The sequence below is a fragment of the Protopterus annectens genome, chromosome 2.part0, assembly GCF_019279795.1.
Source record: "Protopterus annectens isolate FY-2018-M chromosome 2.part0, PAN1.0, whole genome shotgun sequence".
Classification (NCBI taxonomy): domain Eukaryota; kingdom Metazoa; phylum Chordata; order Ceratodontiformes; family Protopteridae; genus Protopterus; species Protopterus annectens.
Window position 1 is genome coordinate 1,814,182,588 of NC_056728.1, and position 18,571 is coordinate 1,814,201,158.

General features: G+C 38.4%; 1 protein-coding gene across 2 annotated transcripts in view; it reads right to left on the reverse strand.

Moving 5' to 3' along the window:
• Positions 1-18,571, reverse strand: part of LOC122793640 (anoctamin-7-like) — a 2,355,351-nt gene that overhangs the window by 968,148 nt on the left and 1,368,632 nt on the right. The window lies entirely within an intron of this gene.

Sequence of the window (18,571 nt, forward strand, 5' to 3'; positions counted from 1 at the left end):
TTCATAATTTCCCCTGCTATCCACCATTCCTCCCTCACCATCCCCACCATTTCCCATGAATCCTGGCTTCACCAGTGTTGAGCAAATAATCAAATTAAACCAAAAGTTTGGGGTGCTACGCCCTTCAAAAGCCATGAGATTCTAGATAATTTGAAATAAAATTTAAAGTTTTATTTTCAGCATTATAATCCAAAGATGGTCTGAATGATAATCATAACTAAGTAAATAAATTAAATTCAGGTTTAATGTTCAAAGTTGACCAAATAGTAGTTATCAATAAAATGAGAAAGCACATGTTTCCAAGGCTACATAAACCATGTCTGTAAATAGTACCTGATTCTATAATTCACCAAAACAGTCAGCTTGGATGAAAGTGAAAGAATAAATGGCCACAGTCATATTTCAAGTTGCTGTCATGCAATATATTGTATGCCTCCTCACTACTACCATGTCCCTTAAAGACCTCCACTGCCTGGTGTCAGACTGGACCAGAAGTTAAAGAACAAATAAAACAAATAACATATTTCATCTTTTCGCTGTCAGATGTATGTATGTAGTATGCTGACAAAGATGGCCACTTGCTTACATATCTGAAGTGTGATTGGGGAAACTCAAGAAAGAAGCAGCCACAGTAATCTATTCCTACATGATCTAAAATTAAAAACAAATGTTAATTGCTCTTATATTCCTTGAACATTGCTAAAATAACAGGTTTTGTATTAGCTAACTTTTTCTGAAGGATATGAAGTCAAATGTCTGTCATTGCTTAGTGAATGCAAACATCCAAGACTTGGCATAAAATACATTTTTCAGGGAAAACACCCACAATATAGTGCTAAATCGAGGTCATTCTACAAAACCAGGGCAGTTGACAGCTATTATGGACATGGGTCCAATCTACCTTCTAGATTTTGAAAAGCTGCACTGCAGCATACCCTTGCAATGAATATGGATAAGATAAACTTGTGCTACACACAATGAGCAATTCAAATGAAAAAAGAAAACCAAAGAGAAAGTGAAGGAAAGCATTAAATGTCTTCATCAGATGGACTATAGAGTATGTGTCTATGCCTGCTTTTTGCTGTTCCTTACAGTGTCCTACTAATCTGAGGGCCCTAAGTAAGGAAACTGTGTCACTGTAGTAATAAATTCCACATAATATTTTAAAAGTGTCTTCTGATGAACTGGGCCGAACTCGACTGTCTAATTTGAAAACATGAGGATACCTCTACTTCTTTCTGTGTAAAACTGACTGCAATCAAGATAACAGCTTAGAGCAGCACAAGAACATTAGCCAACTAGCCTAGCCACATCAAACCAGTAAGCCCTGACTACTGCTAAGAGGAAAACACAGGACTGATACTGAAATAGCAAAAACATGAAACTGGTTATAAAGGGGCTTAACTACTTAACTGCATCTCCTGCATTTTAAATAAATTATTTCACTAAGTCTTTAGCATCCCACCATATTGCTGCAGTCAATAAAAAATGACCAGTCCCCGGCATGACATGATCAGCCCTTTCAGCATACAGTATCCCAAACGCCTCTCCGTATTGTGAATATTTTCCTTCTGCTCACCTCCACCTTACTCCCAAAGAAATTAGTGTGAGAGTGCATTCACATCACTTGTTAGTCCCCACCTCCAAGTAATCAGAAAAAAATGTGAAAGTTGCTTTTACATATATGCATACAAATATTTCAAGCCCGGGCATTACTGCCCTTCTAGCCTGCCAATATACCAAAACATTTGCTCCCATAATAAGTATCCAGGCTGTTCTTAAAAATATTTAAACTAGTGCTTGCTTTAATGTAATTTGGTAGTCTGTTCCATGCATCAGTTGCTCTCTCAGTGAATCGATTAGTTCACTTTTCATTCCTATAGAATCTTCTATATGGGTTGTCTGCTAATTCTCTGCTATTTTTGATAACCCCACACAATCCCAGAGGTAGTTGTCTCTAAATGTTCTATATACCTGAATAAGATCTCCTCTTAAAAATCTGTATGAGACACTGTACAAGGTCAGATATTTTAGTCTTTCATAATAACTTAAATTTTCACATCCACGGATGCTCTTGGTTTATTTCCACTGTACTCTTTCCAGCTTACTCATGCTTGTTTTCTTATAATGTTTCATATTGTTATTCTATACTCAAGTTTGGTTCTAATGTAACTAACAAACAATGACGTCATCACTTCTGATTTCCTAAACTTTATATTTATTTATTTTATATTTGTTAACCAGGAAAGTCCGACTTAGAACGAAGCCAATTTTCAGTGGAGGCCTGGGGAGAAAGGCTCCAGATACATGTCTTTGTAACATGGGAGGAAATTGCAGCACCTGGAGGAAACCCACATGAATGCAGGGAGGACATGCAGACTCCGCACAGAAGGCACCCCAGCCAAGAATCGAACCAGAGAACTTCTTGCTGTGAGGTGACAATGCTACCACTGCACCACTGCGCTGTCTTAAATCTTTTTATACAACCTATAGTTCTATAACTATCATTAACCAATTGGTTGATCATCATCATCTTCTTTCGGCTGTTCCCGTTAGGGGTCGCCACAGTGGATCACCTGTTCCCATTTCTTCCTGTCCTTTGCATCTTGCTCTGTCACACCAACCACCTGCATGTCCTCTCTCACCACATCCATAAACCTTATCTTAGGCCTTCCTCTTATCCTGTTACCCGGTAGCTTCATCCTTAGCATCTTTTCCCCAATATACTCAGCATCCCTCCTCAGCACATGTCCAAACCAATGTAATCTTGCCTCTCTGGCTTTGTCTCCAAACCTTCCAACCTGGGCTGACCCTCTAATATACTTATTCCTAATCCTGTCCACCCTTGTCACACCCAGTGCAAATCTTAACATCTTTAACTCTGCCACATCCAGCTCAAACTCATGCCTTTTTGTCAATGCCACTGTCTCCAACCCATATAACATAGCTGGTCTCACTATCCTCTTGTAGACCTTCCCTTTCACTCTTACAGGTACTCGTCTGTCACAAATCACTCCTAACACTCTTCTCCACCCACTCCATCCTGCCTGTACTCTCTTCTTCACCTCTCTTCCACACTCTCCGTTACTCTGAACTATTGACCCCAAGTATTTAAACTCATCCACCTTCGCCACCTCTATTCCTTGCATCCTCACCATTCTTCTATCCTCCCTCTCATTCACACACATATATTCTGTCTTAGTCCTGCTGACCTTCATTCCTCTTCTCTCTAGAGCATATCTCCATCTCTCCAGGGTCTCCTCCACCTGTTCCCTACTCTCACTACAGATCACAATGTCATCTGCAAACATCATAGTCAATGGGGACTCCTGTCTGATCTCGTCTGCCAACCTGTCCATCACCATTGCAAATAAGAAAGGGCTCAGAGCTGATCCTTGATGTAACCCCACCTCCACCTTAAACGCATCCGTCACTCCCACTGCAGACCTCACCGCTGTCACACTACCCTCGTACATATCCTGTACCACTCTTACATACTTCTCTGACACTCCTGACTTCCTCATACAATACCACAACTCCTCTCTAGGCACCCTGTCATATGCTTTCTCTAAGTCTACAAAAACACAATGCAACTCCTTCTGACATTCTCTGTACTTCTCCATCAACACTCTCAGAGCAAACATCGCATCTGTAGTTCGCTTTCCAGGCATGAAACCATACTGCTGTTCATTAATCATCACGTCCCTTCTTAACCTAGCTTCCACTACTCTTTCCCATAACTTCATGCTGTGACTGATCAATTTAATCACTCTGTAATTACTACAGCTCTGCACATCACCCTTATTCTTAAAAATCAGTACCAAAACACTTTTTCTCCATTCCTCAGGCATCTTCTCACTTTCTAAGATTTCATTAAACAATCTGGTTAAAAACTCCACTGCCATTTCACCTAAACACCTCTGAATGGAAAAACACATAGCTGGATCTACCCATTTACCCAGGTCCTTAAATGAGTCTACAATTCCAATCACTGTGTGCTGTATTAAATATTCACCTTTCAATTTATGTCTCCCAAATCTCATATGCTTAGTTTTTGATGTATTTATCAGCATATTATTCTCTTGTGCCCAAATGTTCAATTTAGTTGAGTTATTTTGCAGATATGCCCTACCTGTAACACATGTAATCAGTTTACCCAATTTCACGTCATCTGCATATAGACTGTAGAACACCTCAGATGAAAATGTTAGGTCTGAAAGATACAATCTAAACAAGTAAGGGTCTAGGGCAGATCCATGGAGGACACCCTGACAGTAACCAAGAATTTCACCTATCCAATTGCTGTATGATACTTGCCATGTCCGATTTGTAAGCCATACAGCTATCCATCTTATCAAGAGTACATCGATACCTAGTTCTTCTAATTTATTAATCAGTGTTTTGCATATGATCCTCTCAAATGCTGAAGTTAAGTCTATATAAATTACATCACAGCAAAATTTTACATTAATATCTGTTATTATATTGTTATAGAACATCATGTTACAGGTGGTAATATAGGTATGTTCCACATATGCATGCTGATATATGGTTTCATGTTCTAACTTATCCAATTCTGACAATAATGTATCCAATATTACCTTTTCCATTATTTTTCTACAACATGAAAGTAGACTTAAGGGTCTATATGACTCTGGGTTTGTCCTACTCCCCTTTCCCTTAAAGACAAGTTTAATAAGCACATGTCTCCAATCTTGAGGAATCTCCTCATATTTATATGACCTAGTAAATAATAGAAGTGTTCTCATGTCCTTATTACTAATTCCGTCTCCTCCCTGTGCTTTGTTAGGATCCAGTTTGCTCAGTTCTTTTTCAATATAATCTAATTTGATTCCAGTATCTGAGGTTACTTTGATATCACTAGAGCAATTTATCACCCCCTTTGTGGAGCCAAACTGTTTTGAATAAGATTTTGCAAATATATCTATAATCTGTTGTGTCTGAGAATAAATTTTAGAATCTGCAGACAGTTTACAAATGTGTATGTCTTTACTCCATCCATAGTTTATAAATCTATAAAAAGGTTTCCCATTCTGCTCAATATCTTTATGCATATCTTCTTCAAATTCTTCTTGATCTTGTCTTATACTATGCTTAATTTGTTTTTCCAGCTTGTTTATTTCAGTTTTCAAAGTTGCAGTTTGACCTCTCTTCTATTGCTTATATTTTTCTTTCACCTTAATCAGGTATCTTGTTGTTATGGAAATATATTCGCCTGACATTGTATGCCTAGATCCTGTTGTTAAACCTTTTTTTTTTTTTTGCACTCAAACAATTTCTCTTTCAAAACATTCCACATTCCGTCTGCAGTTTTTCCACTGATCACATCACTCCAGTTAGTTCTACGTAGTCCCTGCTTTGCTTCCGTATAATCTGTAATTAATCTTCTGTGCATTGGTTTAGATTTCAGTTTTGCAGAACTTTCTAGTAACAAATTAACCTTTTATCACCTTGAATAACAACCATCAATGGGGTCTATATTAAATAACCGAAATGACGAAAGATCGACACGTAAAACCCAAAACCACAAGACAGCAAAGTTACAGAACAGCGATTTTCTTCCCTGGGAAAAAAATCACTGTTCCAAAAAAAAAAAATTGGAAAGACAAAATAAAGTGGGGGGGGGCTTCAACCCCCCCCCCCCCACTTAAATATACCAACTCCAAGATTGCACCACAGTAGAGGAAACAGCAATGCCCCAAGAATGACCCAGCAATTTTTTTTTCCTGGGAAAAATATTGTTGTTCTGTTCCGTAACTTCGCTGTTTTGTGGTTTCGGGTTTTACGTGTCGAAGAAAGAGCATTCGCTCTTTCATCATTTCGGTTATTTAATATAGACCCCCATCAATGGACAACATTCCTGTGAGATAACTCATGACTACATTGAAAGCAAGATGGATATAGGAATTTAAAAGAGAACTCCACTCAAATGACAACTTTTTCTTTCTAAAACGTAATTTTCTTTCCCAATAATTCAGCATTACACACATCACATACAGAAAAAAAGCATCATTTGATAATTATCACATTTGTTAAATGTCTGAATTTATTTCTGTTTGTCTTTCTTTCCTGCATTTATCTTGTCATCTGTTACATCACAAAAGGCTACTAAGAGTAGCAGAGCAAGAGCACTAATTCTAGCTACAAAGCCATTAAGAAAACAATACCTCATTAGCAATGGCATTTAATTGTGCCTTATCAGTCACCAATTGCCAGCATCACATCTCAGATAAAGTGTAGCCTGGAGTCTGAACAAAAGCAAAACTTTCAAGCTTAGTTTTCAATTGAAAAAAACTCACACATAGTTTATCTATTTACAAATTAGTTGTCTTTCCCTTTAATCAAACTATGTGTGCCACAAAGAAAAACAATACTTTTATCTAACTCTTCTTATTTCTATCAGTATTTGACTTTGCATTTTTCTACACTGTATTTTCTACAGAAGTGCATGTTTCTTCTGGTGTTTTGTTACAGCATTTGTGTATTGCATACGGTGTTTTGTTGAGACAGTTCAGTGAGCTGGAGAAGGGAGATTAACATCAAAGACTCATAATTCTAGCTACAATATTAAAATCTGTGAATGCAACTCAAGGCATCTCAGTCCAAGTAACACCTATTGATCACAGGGTTCAGATTTCTTACATACCAACACTGAACTAAAGTTGTTAAATTTGAAAAGAGCAATTAACTCAGCTATAGTTTCAAGCCTGTCATTCAAACAGCTCTTAAATGGTTGTAAATGAAATGGCCACAAAAGAAAATCAGAAGAAGCAAAGTAATTAAAATCTAGATTGATGCTAACAGTCAAAAGTAGGAAGTCACAGTATTGCTGTAAGCTGATGAGAGAGAAAACAGCAGTAAAAGATCCCCTCATAATAGGGATTCCTCTGTCTCCCTTCAAAATGACATCAGGAAGGTGAAGGCATTGACTGTAAAACAAAATTATGCTACCTATGGCACCCCCTTTCAGGACATTTTGGGGTATAACAAATTAGAAAATAATAATACTTGATTAGATAAAGAGACATTAGTAATGGTGAAAAGTTCAAGAAATGCTGAAAAAATTTTTTTCAGTTTTTGTATGTGGTTCTCCGTTAAGAAAAAGTATTTTGCAGTGTTTTTTCTAGCCCTTTCTGTAACTGGCTGCATAATATAGTGACCTACCATGTGTTTGCTGATGTCCCTGTTGACTCTATATACCTTGTACTAAAATTTAGAAAAGTAATTGGTCATAGTAATTTATTTCAACTTCCCTAGACACACACACACACACACACACACACACACACACACACACACACACACACACACACACACACTAAGGTGTGTCCTTCAAATACATTCTCTTGTATGAATGTGTATGCCCCTCTAGTGTCTGACTGTGATGAAATGAATGAATATTTACATAAATAATGGGCACAGTCATATATTTCAGGTCATTGTTATCAGATCCATGCATTCAATCTACATGCATGCACCACACCCACATAATCTCACAGATATGCTGATCACCTTTGGACCAGACTCCTTCTTCCTGTCAAGCAGAGCATGTCATTGGCCATCTTAAAATGCAATCTTGGCAATTGAATGGGTAACCATAAGTTCATCTCAGGGTTCCACCTATGTCCCTCTTGGACAAGGGTGATAGGCGCTGATAATGGAAATAAGGGTAAAACTTGGCCAGGCTTATAAGAGCCCTAGGGTTATTAACCTAATAACCTCCTATGATCCTATGATCAATTACATCATGTTATATGACAGAGTATACCTCAGCATATGAAAGAGATCAAATGACTGAATAAATGCACAAGCAATGACCACAGTAATATAATTCAGCCTACTACTGTGAGCACCTCCTTTTGGCATTTTGTTAATACAAGGGCTTCAAATAAAAGGTAAACTAAGCCATTGCTATTATTGAAACACTCTTTACATCTTTACACTGTTTACATCTTAAATAGCTTTTTAGTTTGATTCTCCCAGTTTCCACTTGCAGACTGTTTTATTATAGGTAAGTCACTTAATGAAAAAGACACTTTTGTCTAGTGGGCTTACCTGGTTAAAAGGAAAAAAGAATAAACCTAATTCACCTATTACCTCAACAAGAATACTGCATGTGAGGATTAGGAGCCAGGTATATTATGTATGCTGAAGTACAAATACACACACACACACACACACACACACACACACACACACACACACACACACACACACATATATATATTTGGAATGTTCAAATATTCAAGCATTTGTTTCTCTGAATATCAGTTATGTTGAAAAAAGCAAGTGATTATATGAGTGGTTGAGTGTCAGAGTGTGTCTGTGCTTGTGTGAATGCATGTGTATGTGTGTGCATACATGTGGACTCATGAGCATGAGTGTCTGTGGGATAGGGTAAGGTTTAGATGAGAGGATAGCATTCCTGTGTGTGTGTGTGTGTGTGTGTGTGTGTGTGTGTGTGTGTGTGTGTGTGTGTGTGTGTGTGTGTGTGTGTGTGTGTGTGTGTGTGAATGCACATGCACATATGTGTCAGTGACATTTGAAATAATGAGATACCTTTAGTATGTGTGTTTACAGGTTAGGGTAAGGATTAGGTAAGGTAGGGGGTTAAGTGCATGATGATTAGGGTTTAGTAAGTGTTAGGTAAGGGGATATTTATTTATTTTGTATTTATTTATTTTATATTTGATTACCAGGTAAGTATCCGACTGGGCTGGAAGTCCATTTTCAGTGAAGACCTGGGGAGAAAAGCTCCATATAACAGCAACAGTTTTACATTTCTAAAGAATAATGCAAAAGACAACAGCTTAAAAACAAATAGCAAAAATAGGACAGTGGTAACAAACAACCAGCTGGGGATTGGAAGTACAATAAGTGTAGTATACATGCAGATGCTGATTAGAGTAAGACACGAGCTACTTATCAGCATTATTAGGTGAGAGTATACAGAGGGTCTGATAGACTGTACTAGTAGGCACGTCATAATGGTAGACCCATAAACTAAGCAGCAAAGTAATATAGAAAACCTAGTCAGGGTTGGAGCAAGGACAGAGCCAGTGATTGGAAAGATGTTCTCTAAGGCTCTGCTTGAATTTGGAGGTGTTGTTTAGAATGAGGTTGTGCTGAGGTAATAGGTTCCAAGACTTAGATATTTTGTTGGAGTACAGTGAGTCTCCAAAACCATTCAGGGATTTGGTTACTTTTAGCAGAAGTTTGTCAGAAGATCGTAGGTCTCTGATGTTGGTGTTAGCTTGAACTAAGTCTTTTAGATCAGGGCAGTTATTGCAATGGTTAGTTGGTTGAGTTGAAGTAGACTGGGTAGGTCCATCCATTTGAGCTTTTTTAGAGCTAGGCAGTGGTGATCCCTATAGGGAATGTTGGCAGCAAATTTGGCTATTTTATTATAGCATGACTCTAGCAGATTTAGATCAGTTTTACGTAAGTTGGTGAAGATTTGTGAGGAGTAGAGAAGGGTGGAGAAGGAATGACCTGGCGGTGGATAGTCTGGAGGTGCTGGTAAGATAGGGTTTAGCTCTATAGAGTTGACCTAATTTTATATGGACTTTTTTATAGTCATTGTTATGTGTTTGTCAAGTTTTAGTTGATTGTCGATTATGACGCCAAGAAGTTTGGTCTGTTCTACAGGCTTGATTGCAGTTTGGTTGAGGAATAGATAGTGAGTGGAGGGTTATAGTTACTAGTCCTGTTTCTGGTGAAGACCACGAGCTTTGTTTTTTTTTTTGGGATGAGGATAAGTTCATTTTCAGCTAGGTAGGTTTCTATGTCTAGTTGGGATTTTTGTGTTTTATCCTGAAGTTCGAGCATGGTGGGAGCAGAGCAGATGAGGGTGGCATCATCAGCATACTGGACTAAGGTGGCATGTTTGGTGGCAGTAAGGAGATTATTAGTGAAGATGGTGAAAAAAGGGGTTCTAAAATGGAACCTTTGAAACTCCTACAGAGAAGGACTGAAGGGGAGAGAGGTTGTTGTTCTATTTGGTGGCTTGTTGTCTATTAGAGAGGTAACTGTGAAACCAGCAAAAGGACGCGGAACTTAAGTTGCATGAGGCAAGTCTGTTTAGGAGTTTTTCATGACAGACAGTGTCAAAAGCTTTTGACATGTCTAGAAAGACTGAAGATACTAGAAGGCCTTTTTTTAAGGAGGTTTACTGTGTTGGTGAAACTGATGAGAGCAGTAGTGGTGCTATGTCTGGGTCTGACTCCATGCTGGGAGTTGGACAGCATGTTGTTAGTAAGTAGGTAATCAAGTATCTGATGCTGGATGCATTTTTCCAGAAATTTTGCTAGGGGAGAGAGGAGAGCAATGAGGCAATAGTTATAGAACTCAGTGGATGGGCTACCTTTGTGGAGTGGTATGATGTGTGAGATTTTCCAGATTAGGTGGTAGGGACATACATTTCTGAGATGAAACAATTAATGGGAATAGAGATAGGATAGCAGAATAAAGGAGCAGCTAGCTGTGAAAATTCATTTTGCAGAAGGTCAGTAACAGGGCTTTGTAAGAAGTGTTTTGATGTAGCTAGTCTGGATTGGTGATAAGGAGAAACAATTGGGGAGTTGGTGGGATTTGGGTTGATTCGTGGTGCATTTGGGTTATTTTGTAAGGGGGATGTTATAGAGTTGATGAAATGTGAGTTGAATTGAGAGGCTAGATATCTGTGGCATTTGAGGTGGTTGGGGATGAGGTGGCAGATTTGCCGGGCTTTAGGAAGTGGCTAATGGTTTGCCAGAATTTTGCAGGATTGTGTGCATGTTTCTGCTGAGAGTTAAGGAAAAAAGATTTTTTGTCAAGTAAAATCTGTTTTTTGGCTTGATTCCATAGTTGTTTAAATTCTAGGAGGTCTGTTAAGATTTTAGTTCGGTGGTAGGTTGACCAGGCATTATCTCGTTGTTTTAGTAAAGTTTTGGAGTTACCCGTTAGCCATGGCAGATGTTTGTATTTAGTATAGATTTTCCTGATGGGAGCTAAGTTGTTGAAAATATTCAGGAAAGCATCATTGAAATATTGGACTGAAAGATCAAGGTGGAGGGTTTTTAGAGGTATCCAGTCATAATGCTGGAGAAGGGAGTTAAGCTGGGCAGAGAAACTCTTTTTGTTGCGAATGAGTTTAAAGTTGGTGTTCTTGGGGGAGTGGAATTTCTTTCTGAGGATGAAGATTGGTACATGGTCACTAAGGGGGTTGGGGAGGCAGCCTGCAGAGAAGTCTGAAGAAGAGTTATTTATAAGAATCCAGTCTAGGATTGATTGTTTGTTGGAATGTTTGTTGGTGCGGATAGGAGGCGGTATGGTTTGGGTGAAGTTATAGAGGTTTATAAAACTAGAGGGGTTTTCAGATTAGCGTGTAAGCCAGTCTAGCTTGAGGTCAGCAAGGACAATGGTTTCCTGGGTGAAGTTAGTGGATATCCAGTACAGGAGGTTTTCTATTATGGTTAAGTTGTTTCTGGGGGGAGGTAAGTAGCTATGATGGTTAGAGTTTTGTGGGAGTTAACTTTAAGGCGAGTTGCTTTAACTTCTATGTTGGGGAGGTCAGGAGGGGTACAGTTGATTTGTTCCAAGTGGAGGGTGTCTTTGGAAAAGATAGCTACACCCCCACCGTAGATGTAGATGGATAGATGTAGTGTTTTGATTGTGTGTGTGTGTGTGTGTGTGTGTGTGTGTGTGTGTGTGTGTGTGTGTGTGTGTGTGTGTGTGTGTGTGTGTGTGTATCTGTGTGTCTGAGCCTATTTTATGTGGTGGTAGTGCTATACAATTTTTTTAAGGTAAAGTTTAGGATTAGGATTGGGGAAGGTTAGGGTTAGCATGCATTAAGATGGTGCACGAAGCAGTAAAACTCCTCTCCAAGTAACTCACTGAAAAGAAACTTTTTTATATGAGGAAATAAAATCAAGTTGGCCAACACGCACTGTTCATTCCTTGATCATTTGGATAAACTTTCAGACATATTTATACAACAGTGAAAATTTTCACAAACCTCATTAAAATAATCTTACCACTGCCCTATCCATTCTTCATTTTCTCAATTTTTGAACAAATTTTACAAGAAAACTATTATTTGTCTCCATTAGGCCTACCGCTCTATCTCTTAGTGCAAGAAATCTGGACAAAGCCCAACAAAATTGAGGGACAAAGACCCAAAAATACTGACTTCAGCCCTCAGATCATCCCACTGATTTGCCAGAAAACCACAAATTTTATGAGGAACAGACCAAATATACAAGCCAAAAATCTGGGCATTCTGCAAAAATTTGGACAGTTGAGAGATATACCGTTAGGTGTTTTAATTTCTTTTTTCTCCAGAATAATGTGATATTTCTTCCTGTGTCATTCTTGTACATCTACATTCTTTTTGCCCTGCCAGAACTTTTTATTGTGTCTTTCCAGACTTACTGACTTCCTTTTGAAAAATGAATTATTCTTTCATTTCTTCATCTCAATATCATTTCCCTCTAGGATGTACATATGTATTAAATTCCTTTACTCTTTCTTCTTGTGACATCTATAGTAGACCCTCATCATGTAAGCTGCCTCCACTGAAATACCCCCTTCTAGTATATCTTCGAGAAAAATGAGTTTCCAGAACTACATAACATACTACAAGCAACATTAAAACCTTCACTCAGCATACCTGTATGAATTTCAGTGTTCCTAGAGTATTTAAGTTCTCATGCTGGCATTTAACAACAACCTGATATGACTCCTCAATAATTTGATTCAATTAGTATTTTTGAATTACTGTAGTTGCTGACCAAGGGTTTCTAATTCCAAGCTGAATAATTTTGTACTTGCTAGCAAAAGCCATTTAAATTTTTTATCACCACCTCGCATATCTATCTTTTTGTATATGTTACCCTCATGCCATCTTCAAAGAGGCATATGTGGTAGTGTATCCCTTCACCAGTGCTACTTATAACCAAAACAGAAACAGGTGAACACTTGAGTACCTTGTAGTCATAGCCTGTATTACAAGGACACCATATTATAAAATACATAACAGACACAGCACTAACAGACAAATTATACAATGCCTACCCTAAAAACGTGCACGCTGATTGGCCAGCCCAACCAGCGTGCCCGTGGTAAATCCCTCAATATACTAACGGAAAAGGTCCGTCGCCCGGACTTTTCCGTTAGTATAACATTCTCGCTATGTTAAAAGAGTTTAACATAGCGACACAGATTTAAAAAGCAACGGAGATCTCCGTTGCTTTTTAAAGCTGTCTCGCTATGTTAAACTCCTTTAACATAGCGACACAATGTAAAACGGAGATCTTGCGATCTCCGTTGCTTTAAACTTTCTCGCTATGTTAAATGAGTTTAACATGGCGAGACAGCTTTAAAATAAGCAACGGAGATCTCCGTTGCTTATTTTAAAGCTGTCTCGCCATATTAAACCCATTTAACATAGCGAGTAAAGCAACGGAGAACTTGCGTTCTCCGTTGCTTTGCCCAAAGCTCTGATGTACTGCGTAGGCATGCGCAGTACATCAGAACTGTGAACACCAGACAGGTGCGGAAGGGCAGCAAAGAGGCGTATACAATGCCATTATTTAAGAAAAGTAATTATTTCTTTTCTTAAATAATGGCATTATATACAATAACCACTTCTGGGTGTGGGTAATGCTGGATTTACCCACGGTTGTCTTTGTTTGGTCCCTCGGGCTTCGCCCTCGGGACCAAACCACGCCAACCGTGGGTAAATCCAGCATTACCCACACCCAGGCGTGGGTTATTGCTATAATAGTCCAACCTTGCTCCCCTAAACATACACATACAAAACTGGAACTATGTCTTTTATTTTGTGTTATTTCTTGTCTTTATCACATATTAAATAAAACTTCCCAAAATGTAATTATTCCTGCTGGCAAAGTGAGGAATGCAGTCATGTGCAGGAGATGTCACCTCTGTATATGATTTGCTGTTATACTTCCAGTTTTCTCTATTTTTTAGCCTTATATAGTGAAGACCTCGTCTTCAAGAAAGCTTTGTAAATGGTCTGATAGCAAAGTGTAGGTAGTAAATGAATCTATTAAAATTCAAGAAAAAAATATGAAAACCTTAAACAAATCTCCATTTTGTAAATAGATGCAGGCAGATAAAATGGACAAATATCAAATTATTTATCTCAACTATTTTTAATTCTGCAGTTATAAGGCAAAGAACAGAGTTGATATGTGAAACATCAGTAAATACATGAAGTTGATGAAGTGATCACAAGTCTTATAAAGCTGGATAAAATTGTACTGATTTAAAAAGTAAAAAAAAAACACAAAAATAATAAAGCATTAAGGTACATATCTATTAAAGAAGAGACATTCAGGCTAAGTATGGATGTGCAGTAAAAAACTTACAATAATGACCTACCCCTGCAGGTTACAGTATCCCATTTACAGTTCCATAATATCGGTATGCTTTTGTGTGGCTTACAGTATCCCGTTTACAGTTCCATAATATTGGTATGCTTTTGTGTGGCTTACAGTATCCCATTTACAGTTCCATAATATCGGTATGCTTTTGTGTGGCTTACAGTATCCCGTTTACAGTTCCATAATATCGGTATGCTTTTGTGTGGCTTACAGTATCCCATTTACAGTTCCATAATATCAATATGTTTTTGTGTGGCTTACAGTATCCCATTTACAGTTCCATAATATCGGCATGCTTTTGTGTGGCTTACAGTATCCCATTTACAGTTCCATAATATCGGTATGTTTTTGTGTGGCTTACAGTATCCCGTTTACAGTTCCATAATATCGGTATGTTTTTGTGTGGCTTACAGTATCCCATTTACAGTTCCATAATATCGGTATGCTTTTGTGTGGCTTACAGTATCCCGTTTACAGTTCCATAATATCGGTATGTTTTTGTGTGGCTTACAGTATCCCATTTACAGTTCCATAACATTGGTATGTTTTTGTGTGGCTTACAGTATCCCATTTACAGTTCCATAATATCGGTATGTTTTTGTGTGGCTTACAGTATCCCGTTTGCAGTTCCATAATATCGGTATGTTTTTGTGTGGCTTACAGTATCCCGTTTGCAGTTCCATAACATCAGTATGCTTTTGTGTGGCTTATAGTATCCCGTTTACAGTTCCATAATATCGGTATGTTTTTGTGCTGCTATGTGGGGTAGAAGCAAAAAAAGAATACTGATGTTATGGAACTATAAACATGATCTGTAGGCTGCAGAGGTGGTTCATCACTGTCATTTTTTACTGTTTTATCACACTAAATAAAAGTCAGTCATTATCAATTAAATTGTCCCCTCCCACATGCAACCAGCACACTCACTATAACAAAAGAATCACATGAAAGGAATTTAACACCTCTGGCAAGGCTGGTAGCAACACAATACATTTTAATGAGTGGTTAGTTGTGAGTAAGGTTACTTCTCCATGGTGTGATAGTTTGTTGACTGTATATTTTTGCAGTACTGCTTAAGTAATTATATCTCTAGCCAACAGATTTGTAGAATGCACTTTTTCCAGTGGTTTTGCTACCCTCTTGAAGATTACTGTGTATTATGATTAAATGATTGCATATAATTACAGACTTCCTTAAATAAAGACACTTTCTTCCTAAAGCACTTACTGAAACATTTCTCTGCATGTTTCTGCAGCTCTTATGCTATGTATTACCAAGTACAGTTAGGATGTGTAGCTGTAAGCAAAAAAACTATCAGATAGGGTGACAGCAGACTTACTATTAAGGCTATTTCTCTACTCACGAGTGATATTACCACATAATTGACCACTGGAGTGCCATTTCAAATATCCCTACCTGTTAAGCTAAACAGAAATATAGACAGGTAATGATGCAAGAAGACTGCCAGTATCTAAAAGATTGTGTCAAACGTCAGAATCCCTCTAAGATACTTTGACATACAATTCAGTTACTGCAGAACTGACACTTAAATCAGAGTTCAGTCAGACTTCAGATACTGATATAGCTATCGTCACCTCAGCAAAACTACTAACAAATGAGAAATAATTAATCAGCTGGTATGATGTATAACTGTGTATCCTTTATTATTCTGAGACAAAAGTATTTGTGTTATGCCATCCTGAATTAACAGTCTATAACTGTTTATGCTTATATTGTGTTATGTAGGCCCTGTTATGCTTCTCATATTTCTGCAATGGTGAAAGTTATGATAAAGAGACTTAATTAACACTTCAGAAATTGGCTACTATAGTAAGATAATGATACTACATGTCACTATCATACACCTGTGCATGTAAGCATGCACACATAGTAAAAGGTCTAGCAGTTAGTGTAGAGAAATAAAGGTATAAGCTGTTAACAAGCTGCATCCTGTAGTCCAGAATTTAGTTCCCTCAGCCTCCATTTGCATACTCTGTGATTCTGAACAAGTCACTTAACCAAACAATGGTCAGAGGCATGCCTCTCAGTCTCTTATTGCAAATAAATCTGAACAAAGCCTAAAATAATGGGGGACAAAGGCCCAAAAATAGGGACATATTTTAAATATTGCTCTTAAAAACTTATAAAATTGCTAAAATACATGACTTGTGTTAGCATGCATTTTCTTAAATTCAAATGTATTTCATTATCTAGTGGCTTTAATCATCAGTGACTTGCCAGAAAAAACAGATGTTTCACGAGGAACAGACCAAAAATATGACGCAAAAATCTGGACGTTCTACGAATATCTGGACAGCTAAGAGATATGCTCTGGGGCAATTGGAAAATTGGGCTATACTCCTCACTGGCTTACCAAACCTCATGCCTACTAACTACCTATATTTTCAATCATTACACCCTAAGTAATAATCAAAACTCACTGCTATCAAATAATTCATAAATAGACCATGTGGACCAGTTTAATTAAGGCACATGTATAGGGTCAATGGTTCATAGGTTCATAGGTGTGTACTAGGCTAATGGCCCTGGAGCCTTTACATGCCTAGCCCATAGGATTACTCTGGCATTGTGCCACCTCACCTTAGTTCCTAGTGCCTCTATCGAGTAGAGCCAATGGAAGGATCCCCGGGGTGAATTTTCTATTTCCCATCCACTCATCAAGATTTCTCTTGAAGAAGGCCAGAGAGGTGCTCTGTTTGACATGTATGGGAAGTCTATTCCATAACATAGGCAGTCTCTGGGTTATGAACCTGTCCCTCCAGAATGTTCTGCTGATTGTGGGAATGAGGTTGAGGTCTCTGGAGCATGTGGTGTGGAGGGATTTGGATTTCTTTAGATGTAGCATTTCTAACAGAGCTGGGGCAGACAAGGCTCTAAGTAGGCGATATGAGACAGAGAATAGTTGGAGTTTTTTTGAGTCTGTCCATATAGGACAAGTGTTTAAGGCCTAGGATCCTCTTTGTGAGGTACTTTTGTGCCCTCTCCAGTTGTTGCAGGTGTGTAGTGTGGTACATGCCAAATGGGGCATTGTACTCGATGATTGGCCTAATGAGGGAAGAGTAGAGGGAGACAATGACCTCTTTCTTCCTGGATGCAAAACCCTTAGTAATGAGATGTGCCACATAGAAGGATTTTCTGACCACAGTGGCAACGTGGTGGTCAAAAGAGAGGTTGCTGTCAAACTGTGTTCCCAGATCTCTTATAACGCCTTCTGCGTTCCATGGACTACCATCAATGTGGTAATTCAAGGGAACCGGGTTTTTCCCAAGGGGGATGACGACACATTTTTTGGCATTGAGCTTAAGGCCATGGTTATGACACCAGTCGGTCTCATTGAGGCCTTTCTGTAGGATGTCAACATCACTTGGGAAGTTAATAATAGCTCCCAACTTGCAATCATCTGTGAACTTTGTCAGCCAGAGTCCCTTCATGTTGGTTTGGATTTCAGAGAAGTAGATACCAAAGAGGAGAGGACCCAGGACCGAACCCTGTGGGACTCCACTTGTGACTGGTCGGCAGTTTGACTTGGAGTCAGCTACTTTCACACTGTGGGTTCTGTCTGTGAGCCAGTTTGCAACCCACCTAGTGATATAGAGGTTGGTGCCTAGCTTAGTGAGTTTTATTATGATTCCTGAGTGTGGAATGGTATCAAAGGCCTTGGCCAGATCAAAAGAAATTCTGTGGCACTCAAAAATAACTCCTGCCCTTTGGCATTGATGATGTATAATGCACAATGTATACAAAAACTCTAATTATTATTACTCTACATGCCACCTGCATAATGTTTTTATAACCAAGAACACAGTTTTACCAAACTTTACAAGAACGTTGCTACACTGATCCACTATGATTCAATGATTTTTTGACAGCTAAGTTTAACAGACTACATATGCTTTTAACAGTAAGTATTCTGCACATACATGCAAACAGTTCAATTTCCTGCAATCTGTAACACAAAGCAATTGCCTTAGTACATACTACTACAGGCTAATCCATAGTATTAACATTGTAGTTTTGCTAAAACTTTGATTAGTCATTTTCCAACTCCTCCAGGATAGATGGATAAAGTTGTAACTCGGACCCAGGTGACTCTAGTTCCACTTGTGAGGTGGACACCTGCTGGAGGTTATGTGACAGGAAGA